Source organism: Nanorana parkeri, unplaced genomic scaffold (genome assembly GCF_000935625.1).
Source record: "Nanorana parkeri isolate BGI_ZX_2015 unplaced genomic scaffold, ASM93562v1 scaffold1118, whole genome shotgun sequence".
Taxonomy (NCBI): domain Eukaryota; kingdom Metazoa; phylum Chordata; class Amphibia; order Anura; family Dicroglossidae; genus Nanorana; species Nanorana parkeri.
This window is the reverse complement of record NW_017307386.1, coordinates 310,915-325,451: the sequence shown is the minus strand read 5'-3', so window position 1 is coordinate 325,451 and position 14,537 is coordinate 310,915.

Genomic DNA, 14,537 nt, shown 5'->3' with positions numbered 1-14,537 from the left:
AGCCAGCTGCAGCTCCCGTCCCGCCCACACGCCCCGCCCACACACATGCCAGCCGCAATTCCCAACCCGCCCGCAGCTCCCGCCCACACGCCCGATGGAAGCGGCATAACATCACACCAGGAACGGCAACAGCACGCCGCCTTCCAGGACCTCGTTCAGTCCTCCCCCAGCCAGGTAAGACATCCCCCGAAAATAAGACCTAGTGTCTTTTTTCGTGCAAAAAAGAAAATAAGACAGTGTCTTATTTTCGGGGAAACACGGTACTTACTTAATACAGACATCAGGATCTATACCAAACTAATAGCTAACCGACTCTTTCAAATCCTTCCCCAACTGGTACACCCAAACCAAGTAGGATTTATCTGTGACAGACACGCACTTGATGGTACTAGGCAATTTATCAATCTACTACAATAGGCTGAGTGCTCTCAATCCCCTTCTTACCTTAGATGCAGAGAAGGCTTTTGACAGGTACATTTGCAGTATATACGTTTTATACTACAACTTTTTGGGCTCACGGGATTTATAGGCTTGGCTATCACGGCCCTTCACATTAACCTAGTGCAAGAGTCTTCCTCATTTGGTATCACTAATGGGACACGGCAAGGTTGTCCATTGTCTCCACTGATTTTTAACCTGATCATGGAACAGCTAGCCACAGCTATTCGTAAAGTCCAGACAATATCAGGTATCAAAATTGGTCATCTTGAACATAGAATTGGACTATATGCAGCTGATGTAATCATCTCCCTAACTGACAAACCACAGTCCCTCCCAACAAATCCTTGATAAATTTGGATATATATCATTCTATAAGGTTAATCAGGCTAAATCCCAAATGTTGGGAATCAACATTACACCTTCCCTGCGGCATGCCATTACCTCCGTAACCTCTTTCACATGGGCTCCTTCTGCTGCACTCGAATATTCAGGCATAACCTTAACCTCGCTTTGTTCCCAACTCTTTAAATTTAATTACATGTCTGTCCTTGACAAAGTTAAGGCTCTTTCTACAAAGTGATAATTTTTTTTCATACAATGAGGTATGCATAGAGGGGGAGTACCACATCCTATTAATTTACATCACAAAGAAAAAAGAATTATCTTTTAAGGTACTCCAAGTGTACTTTTTTTAATATAAAACGTAACACATTTTTATTTATAAACATATCTAAAAATGCATGATTTTAAAAGAACAGAAAAAATTGTCTAAAAAACAAAACAAAGGATGTAGCCGCATCTGAGAGTGACCATCTCTCAACCCCCTCTTATCTGAGAGTAACCATCTTTCAACATAATAAAACCACAGCTGATGGTACCATATAGGGGGGGGGGGGGTCTCATTTGTACCTATTTGGGCATATAAGCTTATTGCTTCTTAAGGACTGTTTACTGTTTTTGATAGGTCTGGCCCATTGAATACTAAGGAAAATGTTTGAGATGCTATTATTCAATAGAATACCTGTTTTTTTCTGAGCGTTTTTCGCTCTCCTGACTCCTGTTCTGATTTGGGGGTTGCCCTGCTCTTTGCTCCATTTCTTTGGGTCCCTCCCCGTCCACGCCCATGGTTGGATGATGGATAGTGGTGGATACCGCCATTTTAGAGATTATTGTAAGTTTATTGAACTAAACAAATTGCATTCGTCATCAAATGTGTTTATATAATTCAAATGATGTCTTCTAAAATATAAATTTCTTGTAGAAAGACAGTAGCCTATTCCTAAAGAAGCGGATCTCTGTGAAACGCGTAGAAAGTTTTTTTCCTCCCAATGAAATAAGGAAGCTGATATCCAGCAAACTGTAAAAAGTACTGTAATGTTAAAATCGTGGGAGGATTCGGCTACATCATTTGGTCTTTTTTAGACAATTTTTTCTGTTCTTTTAAAATCATGCATTTTTAGATACATTTATAAATAAAAATGTGTTACATTTTATATAAAAAAAGTACATTTGTGATCCTTGGAGTGCCTTAAAAGTCTGAATCTTTTTTCTTCTCTGCTCTTTGTACAAATTTACACAACGTGCGTGCCTCTTGGGCAGGTCAAATTAGACTAAGTAAAATGCTTGTTCTTCCGCACATTCAATACATGTTTTGTGCTATGCTTATCCCTCCTTTCTGAAAACCCTTCAACAAACTCTAGAATCTTTTATTTGGGATGGCAAAAGACCACAAATCTCTAGGTCCTGTTTGTATGTCCCAAAATCCCATGCTGGCCTTGGAGCTCCAGATGTTGCCAAGTATTATAAAGCCACTATTCTGGACCAAACTACCCGCTGGTGGCTCTCCTCCTCCAATTAAAATTGGGTACAAATTAAATCTACTGCTTCTAACACTGATCTCCTCTCGCTGTTATTGTAACAATATAGGTGTACGTTTAATAAACCGTGATAAAACTAGCTTCATCATGAGTTAACTTTACTCAGCAGATCTCTTTTGTTTTTCTCGGCTGCACAGAGGCTGTTTAATAACCTGCGAAAAGAAAACTTATCACATGAAACAGCTGTGAAAGATATAGTCGTCACGGTGATCAATAGAGAAAGCAATGCGGGGAATGCATTCTGAGCTGCACAATTACATCCTTTGTGATAATCTACAATCCTCCTGACAGGATCATAGTTTACTATGCCAAACCACCCAATAACAATATTAAAAAGCATATTTTTTACTGTTTCTCTATTTTTATCACTTTTTATTTTTCTATTCAATTATTTCTTCTTATTTTTTTTTCAAATTAATTTATTTATTTTTTAATCAATTTAATATTTTCCCACCGGCTCCGTAGTGTGCGGCCGGCGCCACCTTACACTGGCGCCCGCAGCTTCCCGCTGCCGCGTTTTGCCGCCCTTGTGGGAAATCCGGGCCTGTCTATAGCAAAGTGCAACAGTTATTTCTCTGTTAAAATGATGAAAATTGCTAAAAAGCAGGATTTACATGTTTCCGATTTATTCAGCATGTACCAGTACAAAAGCATGAATCAAATTACCAATTATTTAGTATATCATATATTTAATTATATAATATATGTACACATATTTTGCTAAGGTGAGAAAAGCATTCTCACTGCTTATCACACTCTTTCACAGTTTATTAAACGTACACCATAGTCCTTTTCAGGTAATTGGATCACAACTGCAGAGCATAAACGCACAGGGGGAGAGCCTCGAATGCAGGCCTATTGCATCATAGGCTGATACTTCACAATAAATGCAATTGTCAGTCTTGTAGTCCTTTTGAGGTAATTGGGTCACCATTGCAGAGAATAAACACACAGTTGGATAGAGTAGGATGTAAGCCTATTTTGTCATAGGCTGATATTTCACAAAACAGTAAATCAGTCAGTCCAAGAAAGCAGGGTGTCAGGATTCGGATCTGAACCCAGGGCCTCTGCTGTGTCTGGCGGTGGCTCTATCTGCTGAGCCACTCTGAAACCTTGGATAGCTCCTTGCCTGCTGCCATGTGTAATCCTCAAGTAAACCTAGTTTCTGCTGAACTCTGAACTCCTTGCTCCTCCCTTGAACTTCCTATTTTAGCCATGCCACTGCACTTCCTGTTTGCCAGATTTATTGTGCTCCTGCCAATATCGCTTCCTGCTCCCACTGTGATACAATCTGCTCATACTGCTACCCGTGTACCGACCTTTGGCTGCTGATTCACCAACTACTCTCATTATCTTCTGCTTCATACCTGATACCTTTGGCTACTGACCTCGGCTTGTTCGGTGACTATGCTTCAGCCTGCTCCTATACTACTACCGTCTGCTTGTGTACCAAACTCGGCCTGTTATACCACAAATTTGCCTGCTGTTTCAGCTACTGGGCTCTGAGCCTAATCCCAGATCGTGGTACAGTAGAAAGGCATCATGGCACACTCACATGTGTGAGTGTGCCATGATGCCTTTCTACTGTACCACTGTTCAAAGCCCATTTCGTGTGCACCTTACTGTATAACTGGTAACAAATTGTTGAGTGCGTTTGTCGTTTGTTTTGCTAATCCCAGATCGTGACACGGGGCTGCTTAACCTCCTAATCCAGATCAATTCCACAAACAGTATTCAAGAGGTTAATTCATCTCAAAAGCATAAGGATAGTTAATATGGCAGTCTTTATGGATACAGATTATTAATGAGTATTTGCGTTTTGGTTGAATAACCTGTGGTGAGAGATCCAACAGAAAGTCTTGCTCCCATAGGAGTTAAAGTATCAATGAGTGAGGGTAGGAGGGAGCCATGCAGCGGAGACAGTTTAGTGCAGCAAAGGGAGTAGATCCAGGAAATGTAACACAGGATTGAAGAGTCTCCTTAACCCCTCCTAGATCCTAATCAGCAGCAGACAGAAGTGTTCCCCCAAAGCTTCTCACTACACAGCGTGGGGATTAGAAGCGTGTGACCCGCAAGACCGGAGGAGAGCCGATGCTTGGACAGCGTTGCCTGACATCAGCTTCATTGCTTTGACGGCAAGCAATTGAATTTCCCGATTTAAGCCGCCTTGCGAGGTGGAGCTGCGTGACGTCACTGGAGGGTAGGCGGAGCTACCCTCACATCCCGAGGCGCTGACGAGCTGCTCGAGGTAGGTGTATTACAATACCCCCTCCTGAAGGAATGCACTCTGTGGGTTTAGAGGTTGGAAGGTTTGTGTGGATACCGTCTGTGGAATTGTAGAGTCAATTTGGGCGCATGAACAAGAGAAGCATCTTCCCAAGAGTCATCTTAAGGCCTATATCGGATCAAATCGGATCAAATACTTATTCCTACATAATCTGGAGTCCAGAATCTTATGAACTTCAAATTCCTCTTGCCCCTGCACCAAAACAGTGGCAAATAAGTATGGTTAGGGAATGAATTTGCTTCATTCGGTTTTAGTAAAGATACATGGAAGGTTGGATGCACCTTGAGATCCTGAGGTAACTTTAACTTCACAGCAGACAGACTGATAATAGTCTGTATAGGGTATGGACCAACAAAGGGTATGGACCAACAAAGAGACCACTCAATTTTTTTGAAGGGGTCCTTAACTTAAGATTTTTCGTGGAGAGTCAGACCAAATCACCCACTTGATATGATGGCGGTTCTCTTCGTCTAAGACCGTATTTCAGACGAGATTGGGCCATTTCAATATTCTTCTTTAGCTCAGCTGCAACTTTGCCTAGGCGGTCAAAATCGTTTTCAGTTGTGGGGTTATTGGTGGCGATAAGAGTAGAAGGTAAGAAAGACGGATGAAACCCATAGTTTGAGTAAAAGGGTGTGTGCTTCGTGGTACTGCTAAGGGTGTTGTTACATGAAAATTCAGCTACTGCAAGTAACTCATGCTAGTCGTCCTGCAGGTATGTACAATAACAACGTAAGTATTGCTCCAAGCATTTGTTGATTCTCTCCGTTTGCCCATTAGTCTGTGGGTGGTAAACACTTGAAAGACTATGTTTAATTTGTCATTTTGAGCAGAGGGCTTTCCAAAACTTTGACACAAACTGCGAGCCTCTGTCCGATACAATGGATTTTGGAATACCATATAATCTGACAATATTGGATATAAAAGAATCTGCAGTCTCTTTAGAGGTGGGTATGTTTTGGACCTGATCACAAATTTGGATCGGATTAAAGGTTCCGTTCTTATATCTGCCGCCTGGCCTGATTCAATAGAGTGTACACTCAGAAGAAATCACGCTGAGACGACGTTCACTGTATATACTTCTGCTTTATTCTTCCACTTAACATAGTTTTATATAGGCATGCAGAACGTGTATGTTTAAACGTAGCATTGCAAAAAAGCATTTTAGCTTATATATTCTAGCTTATAATTAGTTAGATCCATTCATGCATAACTTCCTGCCAGGATGTTTATATCTTTGTCTTGGGTGTTGTCCTGAAGAGGAGGGGCCATCTTGGTTCCTATTCTATTTCTAGTGCGTACTTCGGATAGGAGGGGGTGCTTAAGCACCAATTTCTGAGTAAGGTTTTGAGTAAGGTTAACAAGCAAATAGCAAAATAACATATATATTACAATTGATCTATTGAGATAGGCATTTTGTCATAATCCTACTTAACCACATCCATTACAGGTAGTTGCCGAAGTGGTACAAAATGTGCCATTTTTGTTAACAAATCAACTACAACAAAGATAGTGTTATATCCCCCAGATGGAGGGAGCTCCACAATGAAATCCATTGAAACAGACTGCAATGGGGAGTCCAAGATAGGTAAGTTGGTTAAAAGTCCCTAGTGTCATGTTTAGAGCGGGCACAAACTTCACAAGATTTCACGTAGTCAGTGACTGTCTTGGACATATGGGGCCACCAGAAATAACGGCGGATGAGTTCTAAAGTCTTTGTGATCCACGGTGACCAGCCAGGGGTACATCATGAGTAAGGTTCAGGATCTGAAGTAGGGATTAATAGTTTGGTCCCTTTGTAAAGGAAGCCTTCTGCGTCAATATGTAACTCCGGTTGGTGTGGTACGGACTGCAAGGGATTTTTCAGCTCATCTTTCAGGTTGGTAACTACATTGATTATCTTTTCTTTTGGAATAATGCTGGTTAGAAGGTTTTAAAAAGGTTTGAAAAATGTAGAGTCTTCTGTTCTTGAAAATGAATCTGCCTTCCTGTTTTTTGTGCCAGGCCTGCATGTAATTACGAAATTGAACCTATCAAAAAAGAATGTAAGTTTTCATGATCGGAGTAAATTATGTGTTTGTTTAAGCATAATTTCCATCTTCCTCATTCATTGCACCTACACATATTATATACCATTTTTTAGAGGACAAAATGGGCTTTATTTGATGTGACATATGCATATGCAAAAACCCCCCCACAGTTTTGGCAATGATAATGTGTACATAATTAGTGTAGCTAACAAAGTAATTCAAAATAAATTTGTTTACTTGTCCTGATTTATAGGGTATATCATATGTTTGAGAATTCAGTTTATTTTGGGAGTTATAGGTCACAAAATACAAGGAGTGAAATACAACTTTAGTTTGGAACAATTTAAGAATGTGGTACGTTTGTCTCCTATCTTATACTATTTTCTTATAATTTTTTTAATTAAATGTATATTTTTTTTAAAAATGTGGCTTATATTTTACACTTCTTTATTCTTCTAAAAAAATGTAAACTTTATTTTTTTAGTTTTAAATAGTTTTATTTGTTTTAACTAGGGGGCACTAAGTTAAAGTTTTTATTTACAGGGACTTTGATACTTAGTATCTCTGAGGAGAATACAGTATTCTTCCCAGAGATACTTTGTATCAGTTTGCTCACAGCTGCACAACACAGTGAGATGCTGCCGACTCTGTGGCTGTCACAGCTCTGTGATCACAGCGATTACTTATTGCTGTGATCATAGTGTTGTGACCACATAATGTGCTGTTGAGGGTCTGCCTCAGATCCCGAGGGACCCAGCAACAGCAGTAACTCAAAGAGCGCTGGTCTGTGGAGGGCGTTGTAGAGCATGATGGGATTATCCTGTCACTGGTCGTTAATTAACTGAATGATCGTGACGGTATAATCCCGTCATCGGTCAGGAAGGGGTTAATGACGGACAACTGAAACTTAAATAAGGGTTAGGTTTATTTACATTAGGAATATCCATAAATTATAATTATATTTAAAAGGGAAATGGAGAGGGAATTTGGAAGGGGAGAAATAGAATTTGAGGTTAAGATCATTCAGCTAGCATCTTCATTCTCTCTCATACACACATGCCAGGGCCTTTTTCTCTGTTCTTGGTACACTCCCAAGCACTGAGTCTAAAAAAACTGAAATACTTACAAAAAATACCATAGTAACTCTAGTAAAAAAAATTAAACTGGAAAGAAAAAAAATGCAACAAAAAAAGGGGGGAGGAGTTACGCTAGTGTATAAACTAATATACCAATCTACAGGGTTTCAAACAACTATTCACAAAAACGTTCCCCCAAAAATTAGAAATCCCTTCTAAAAAGATTGGTTCAACACAGGTAAATCAAAATTATTGATACAATATTTAATAGTAGAAAAAGACATATACAATAAACTCATGTACCAGAGACATTTAAATACACTTAAAACATTCCACTGGATATATCCTGCATGATTATAACAATTGTTGCCTAAAAACCGCCTGTGTGGTAAAGGACCATCTATGCAGGTTTCTGGATGATTGAAGTACTTTTCAAAAGAAACAATGTATCTGAGAATGTACTCACATATGTTGCAGTTCAAAGAGCTCGAGGGAAAATGAACCTGCTAGAGTCCTGTGTGTAAAGATGGAAGAAAGACTTCGGGAGAGGTGTCCAGTATAAGACAATATTACTGTCAAAGAATGTAGCTCCTCAATACAGGCAGGAGCTGCGGATGCCCCTCTCACAGCACTTTCCAAAGGCACAAGATACTCCGTGGGTTTCAGTGAATGAAATGGAAGCTTCTTCTAAGATTTTGGTCTTTCGTGTGCGGCCGCACTGTGCAGAAAAAGAGAAAGACTACTTGACACTCCATGGTAAGATGAGCCTGGCAAGATAGGAGCTGGGAATTTACCCGTAAGGCGCGGGAAGCCACCCGCTAACCTTCAAAAGCAAAGGCATGATTTTAGTAGTCATCCAATCGAAACCATATCACAGTCAGTTGTGCTCCGTCACCTCTATTTCACAAGCCGGCAGGCAGTAGGCAGGATGTTCGTTCCTAACTGGACTTGTATAGGGGATGAGCAAACAAATGTGAGTATCTCATGTGTCCAGAGAATCCAGGGAAGCTTTCCACACGTAACCCTTGACGCGTTTCCTCCCCACACCTGGGGCTTCCTCAGAAGGGCGTGTGAAAAAAAAAAAAAAATCATAAAATATTCTGATGGCCATTAACACACACCACATAGACGACAAACAGACAAACAATAACTCCATCCCCCAACACCCAACTTTAGTTCTAGTATGTGAACAAAGGCATCTAAGGGACTTCTTCCTGAGAGATCTCATCAAACAGTAAATGCTATCTCACACCTAGAAAAACAAAAGTTTAAGTGAAAACAAAAATCCATGCAAAACATCACACTGGGACAGTATACATTAGTTTTCACCATTAAATGGCTGACTGTTGTTTAATTGTTTGCAAACAATTGATTATTAATGAGCTAATGATACCACATGGTGACTATCAAGACTTTTAAAACTGAGCTAACACATGCTTAACTAGATTTAGTCAGTACTAAAGAGTTCAACTCGGACATCGTCAGTTTGTGTGTTTGGCAAACACACAAACTGTCAGGGCGGTCGGCGGACTATTCGCCCGCCGAGCGCCCCACAAGGCATTGTGCGTCGGCTTTTAAAAAATTATTATTTCTATTTATTTTCGCTTATTTTATTTTGTCGAGTCATAGTCGTCGTGGACAATGCTGGATGTAATGAAAAAAGTCATATTTAAAAAAAAAATTCTTTATTGTTCAACAGCTAAAAAATAAAACCCCCAGTGGTGAATAAATACCACCAAAAGAAAGCTCTATCTGTCCCCAAAAAAGGGTATAAAATTCATTTCAGTACAGCGCTGCATGACGGAATAAATGTCAGTCAAAGTACCGCAGCGCTGAATACTGAAAAATGGCCTGGATGGGAAGGGGGTTTAACACCGCGGATGTCAACTGGTTAAGGAACCAATCCACTATACAAGAAAAGACAACCACCCATCATATAACATTTGTGTGAACTGGGACAACATTTGCACATCCTCATACAGGCTGAGGAACATGCAGTGTACATAAGTAAAACATTATAATAAACGAGATCATCGATCTACACATGAGACCAAGGAATGTGTCTCATGATCATTGCATCGTGAGTGAGCATATCATCCATAGCATCCACCACTTTTGTGGTAATCCAGTCACGAACACATATATACAACTTGTTACGATTACGTGGTGTAGGAGTGCATCTCCAGGCCATTTACCTCAGTATGGATGCGAGCATCCATTCGCAAACATTAATCAGCTCAGATCTGGTGGCCTTTATAAAAGGAAGTAGTAGACCTCTTTCTCCTTGACTGGAGGAAGAGAGAAAGGAAGGAGCATACATAGGCAGAGGGATAGAAGCAGACATAAAAGTAAGGGCAAGTTTCCGCTCTCCCCCCTCATGGACCAGCCGCGCAGCCCGGAGCTGGATCGGTCATGGCTCTCAGGTATGTGTCCGAGTATCGGAAGTGGAGCCAGGCTCCCCATGTAGAGCCGAACCGTTCCTCGGTGTTATGTATGTACGCTGTGAGGTCCTACGTACGGTAAATGTCATTAATTTTATCGAACTAGAGACGCAGAGTTGGAGGGGTGGTTTGCCTCCAAAGGAGATGAATACACACCTTGGCGGCAGAGAGCAGGTAAATCGAAAGGGAGCGCTTGTACTTGGCCACAGCATTGCCTATCATGTGAAGAAGGTAGGTCGCAGGGTGATCCCCCGGGTCTGTCATGGTGAGCTGAGTCATGATATCCCTAACTGCGTCCCAAAAGGGTCTAATCCTGGGGCAGAACCAGAAGATGTGGGCCATGGTACCCTGTGCCGCATCACACCTCCAGCCGTTAGGGGGCACCAGTGGATTTATTTTGTGCAGGAGTGTTGGGACCCTGTACCATCTGGCCAGAATTTTGTAACCCTGTTCTTGAAATTGGTTAGCAATGGAGGCCTTGTGGACCAGATACAAGATTTTAACCCGCTGTTCATCTGTGAATGTCTGCTCCAATTCAGTCTCCCATTTCCGGATGTATGGAGGACAGGAGTCCTGGGTGTGTCGCACCGGTTGGCCCTGTCTACAGAGGGTCTCGAAAGGTGTAAGGTCCCGGCTAGGGTGTGCTGACCGTGGAATCGCCTGTAGAAAGTGCCTCAATTGCATTGCTGTCCAGTCCGATAGGGGTGGGGTCGTCAATGCGCGGATAGCAGGTTGGGCGATCATGGTCCCCCCACCGAAGAAGTCCAGTAGGCGGAACTTATTGGCAGTCTGGAGCCCCCGCAGTCGTGCGTCCTCCATGGTTCCACAGGCTGAACCACAAATTCCCCCTCTAGTTCTTTTCAATGCAGATGGGCCGGTCTATGCAGACATGACGACGCGCCCCCCTGCAGAGGGTGTCGCGACCCACTTTTGGGTCGCGACCCACGAGTTGAGAACCACTGGTCTGGTCCCATTACCAAGTGAGAAATAGCCCGAGCGTGCCTCATTGACATTCACCGCCGCGGTGGGGCCAGCATATAGGGCAGCTATCCACCGATGCATATTGGGGCCCAGACCTATATGATCCAATACGGCATGCATAAAAGGCCAGTGAACCCGATCAAAGGCCTTCTCAGCATCGGTGGAAAGGAGCAACAATGGGGACCCCCTTGTGCGGGCACCATGGATGACGTTCACAGCCCTAATCGTGCTGTCTCTCGCCTCCCTTGCTTCCGCATAGCGAGGGGTCTTTGTCTGGTTTCGGGATTAAAGTAATGTGGGAGCGAAGAAAGTCAATCGGTACGTCAGCGCCTCTTAGAATAGCATTAAGGGCCTCCACAAAATGCGGGTTGAGGATTTCCGAGTACGCTTTGTAGTAGGCCAAGGTGTACCTGTCCGGTCCCGGAGCTTTTCCCGAACGAGCCTGTTTCATGGCACCCTCCAGCTCCTCTGTGGTTATGGGGACCTCCATACCCTGCCGCGCCTTGTCCCCAAGTGCCGGCATCCCCGCGCGCATCAGGAATGCCTCCATGGCTGAATGCAGCCCTGGAGACGGACCCGTTCCCCTAGGGAGGTTCAGATTGTATAGGTCTTGATAAAACCTTAGGAATTCCCCCGCTATATCTTGTGAGGTGTGTAACTTGGACCCCCCTGCCGAAACAATGGAGGCTATGAATTGCCTTGGTCTTCGAGCCCTCAGTGCACGCGCCAGGAGGCGACTAGGCTTGTTGGAGTATTCTTACATTGTCCGCCTCCCCTTTAACAATCTCCTCTTGAGGTTAGTAAAGAGTAATACATTAAGTCCCTCCCTGACTGATAGCAACTCTCTGTATGTCTGTATTGCCAGCGATCTCTTATGGGCCGATTCCAGTTGATGAAGCCGAGCAAAGAGACGAGTCAATTCCGCTGTGCACGCGCACGCGTTTAAGTTTCGCCCCTTGGCCCATAAGCAGGCCCCGCAGTACGCACTTGTGGGCAGCCCACACTGTTAGCGGAGAGGTGTCCGGGGAGGCGTTAGTGGTGAAGAAGGGGCGTATCTCTCGGGCTAGGACTGATCTAAACTCGGGTTCCTGGAGCAATGCTTCATTTAATCTCCAGGAGAGGCATTTGGACCGCGCACCAGCTAGGTCTAGTGTCAAATGAATGGGAGCGTGGTCTGAAACGAGAATAGGGTCAATAGAGGCCGACAGCAGGGCTGGTAGATCCTTTAAAAAGTCATATTTTTGACAAGTCTTTTATTGAAGAAAAAAATTAATTGATCCACTGACGTAATCCAGGGTCAATCACGAAAAAAAAAATGTTTCTTCAATAAAAGACTTGACAAAAATATGACTTTTTTTTTTCAATTGATGGATTTTTTCAGAAGTCTGATTTAACCCTTTAGTGAATGGGTAGAGATACAAGTACCCCTTACTCATTCACAATGGGTGGGCTGCATCTGGATGCCCCTTTATTAGGGGTAGCCTGATGTGAATAAGCCCCTGGCCCACACCCCCACAACCAAGGCCCCAGGGCTTGTGGGGAAGAAGCCCTTGTCTCCATCGATATGGGGACAAGGTGCTTTTCCAGGGGCAACCCTGGCAAAGCACCTTCCCAGTACCAAGGGCATGTGGCCTGGTATGGCAGGGAGTGGGGGTCCTCGCTTGTCCCCTTCTTTCCTGCCCTGCCAGGCCTGTGCTCGGATCAAGGGTCTGGTATGGAATTTCAGGGGAAACCCATGTTTTTTTCACCATTTTTGGGGGTGGGGTTCCTCCTTAAAATTCCTACAAGACCTTAAGGGCCTGGTATGACTTTGGGGGGGGAACACCACGCACTTTTCCTTGCTTTTTTTTTACATGGGGTTCCTTCAAAAATTCCTACAAGACCTTAAGGGTCTGGTATGACTTTTGGGGGGAACCCCATGCTTTTTTTTTCTTTTTTAAATGGGGTCCCTCCTAACATTCCTACCAGACCTTAAAGGTCTGGTATTGTTTGGGAGGGGGAACCGCACACTTTTTTTTTCTTTTTAAATGTAATTTCTTTCTTTATAAATATAATTTTTACTGCAGCAGGTTCTATACATTATACAGATGTGCCACTTTATATGCAGTTTAAGGGGACCCCCCAGGCATGATATTTAAAGGAATTTTTCATTTTTATTGCTGCTTTAAAAGTGTTTTTTTCATTGATACATGTTCAACTTCGACCAGGACAGTAGCCGAATCCCCATACCCTTTTTATGGCCATTAACTTGCATATAAGCTTTCAAAATGGGAACATTTGATTTTCAAAGTTCTAGCCACATAGACTTGCATTAAGTTCGATTTCGATTTCAAATTTTTTCCATGTTCTAAAGGTCAAATTTAAACCGAACACGGGGGTGTTCGGCCCATCGCTAGTACTGTACGTCCTCTTCCAAACAAAACCTGTGAACAAAACACAAACATTAGTGTAACGGAAGGAGGACCCTGCCCACGCGACTCGCTAACCGTAGCTGGTTCCTCATCCAGAAAAGGAAGGAGGGCGCTTTTATTGAGCTGTTACAACTTAATATATGAAGTTGAAATTAGGGCTGCAGCGAACAATTCATTTCAAAATCGATTAGTTAGCTGATTATTCAGTTCGATTAATCGGATTAGAAAAAAAAGGCTCCAGTGATGGGACTACTAGCTTGTACTGAGATTGTAGTCCATCACAGAAGCGAGCTTGGAGCGGTGGAAGTAAAAAAAAATGTGTGGTGTGCAATATAGTACATTAGACAGCAGCGCAATGCAGAATACCAGCAGCTATAGAGGAATACAGCAAATCGCAGCAATAGTAGATTATACTATAATCTACTATTGCTGGGATCTGATGTATTCCTCTATAGCTGGTGTTATTGGAGAGGATGGGTATGATGCAGGAATAGAGAGGACGGGTATGATGCAGGAATAGAGAGGATGGGCTTGATGCAGGAATAGAGACGACGGGTTTGATGCAGGAATAGAGAGGACAGGTTTGATGCAGGAATAGAGAGGACAGGTTTGATGGTGGAATGGGGTGCAGAGGACGGGTATGATGGTGGAATGGAGTGCAGGGATGGAGAGGACGGGTATGATGATGTTTTGGAGTGCAGGGATAGAGAGGACGGGTATGATGGTGGAATGGAGTGCAGAGGATGGGTGTAATGCAGGAATAGAGAGGATGGGTATGATGCAGGAATAGAGAGGACGGGTATGCTGCAGGAATAGAGAGGACGGGTATGCTGCAGGAATAGAGAGGACGGGTATGCTGCAGGAATAGAGAGGACGGGTATGCTGCAGGAATAGAGAGGACGGGTATGCTGCAGGAATAGAGAGGACGGGTATGCTGCAGGAATAGAGAGGACGGGTATGCTGCAGGAATAGAGAGGACGGGTATGCTGCAGG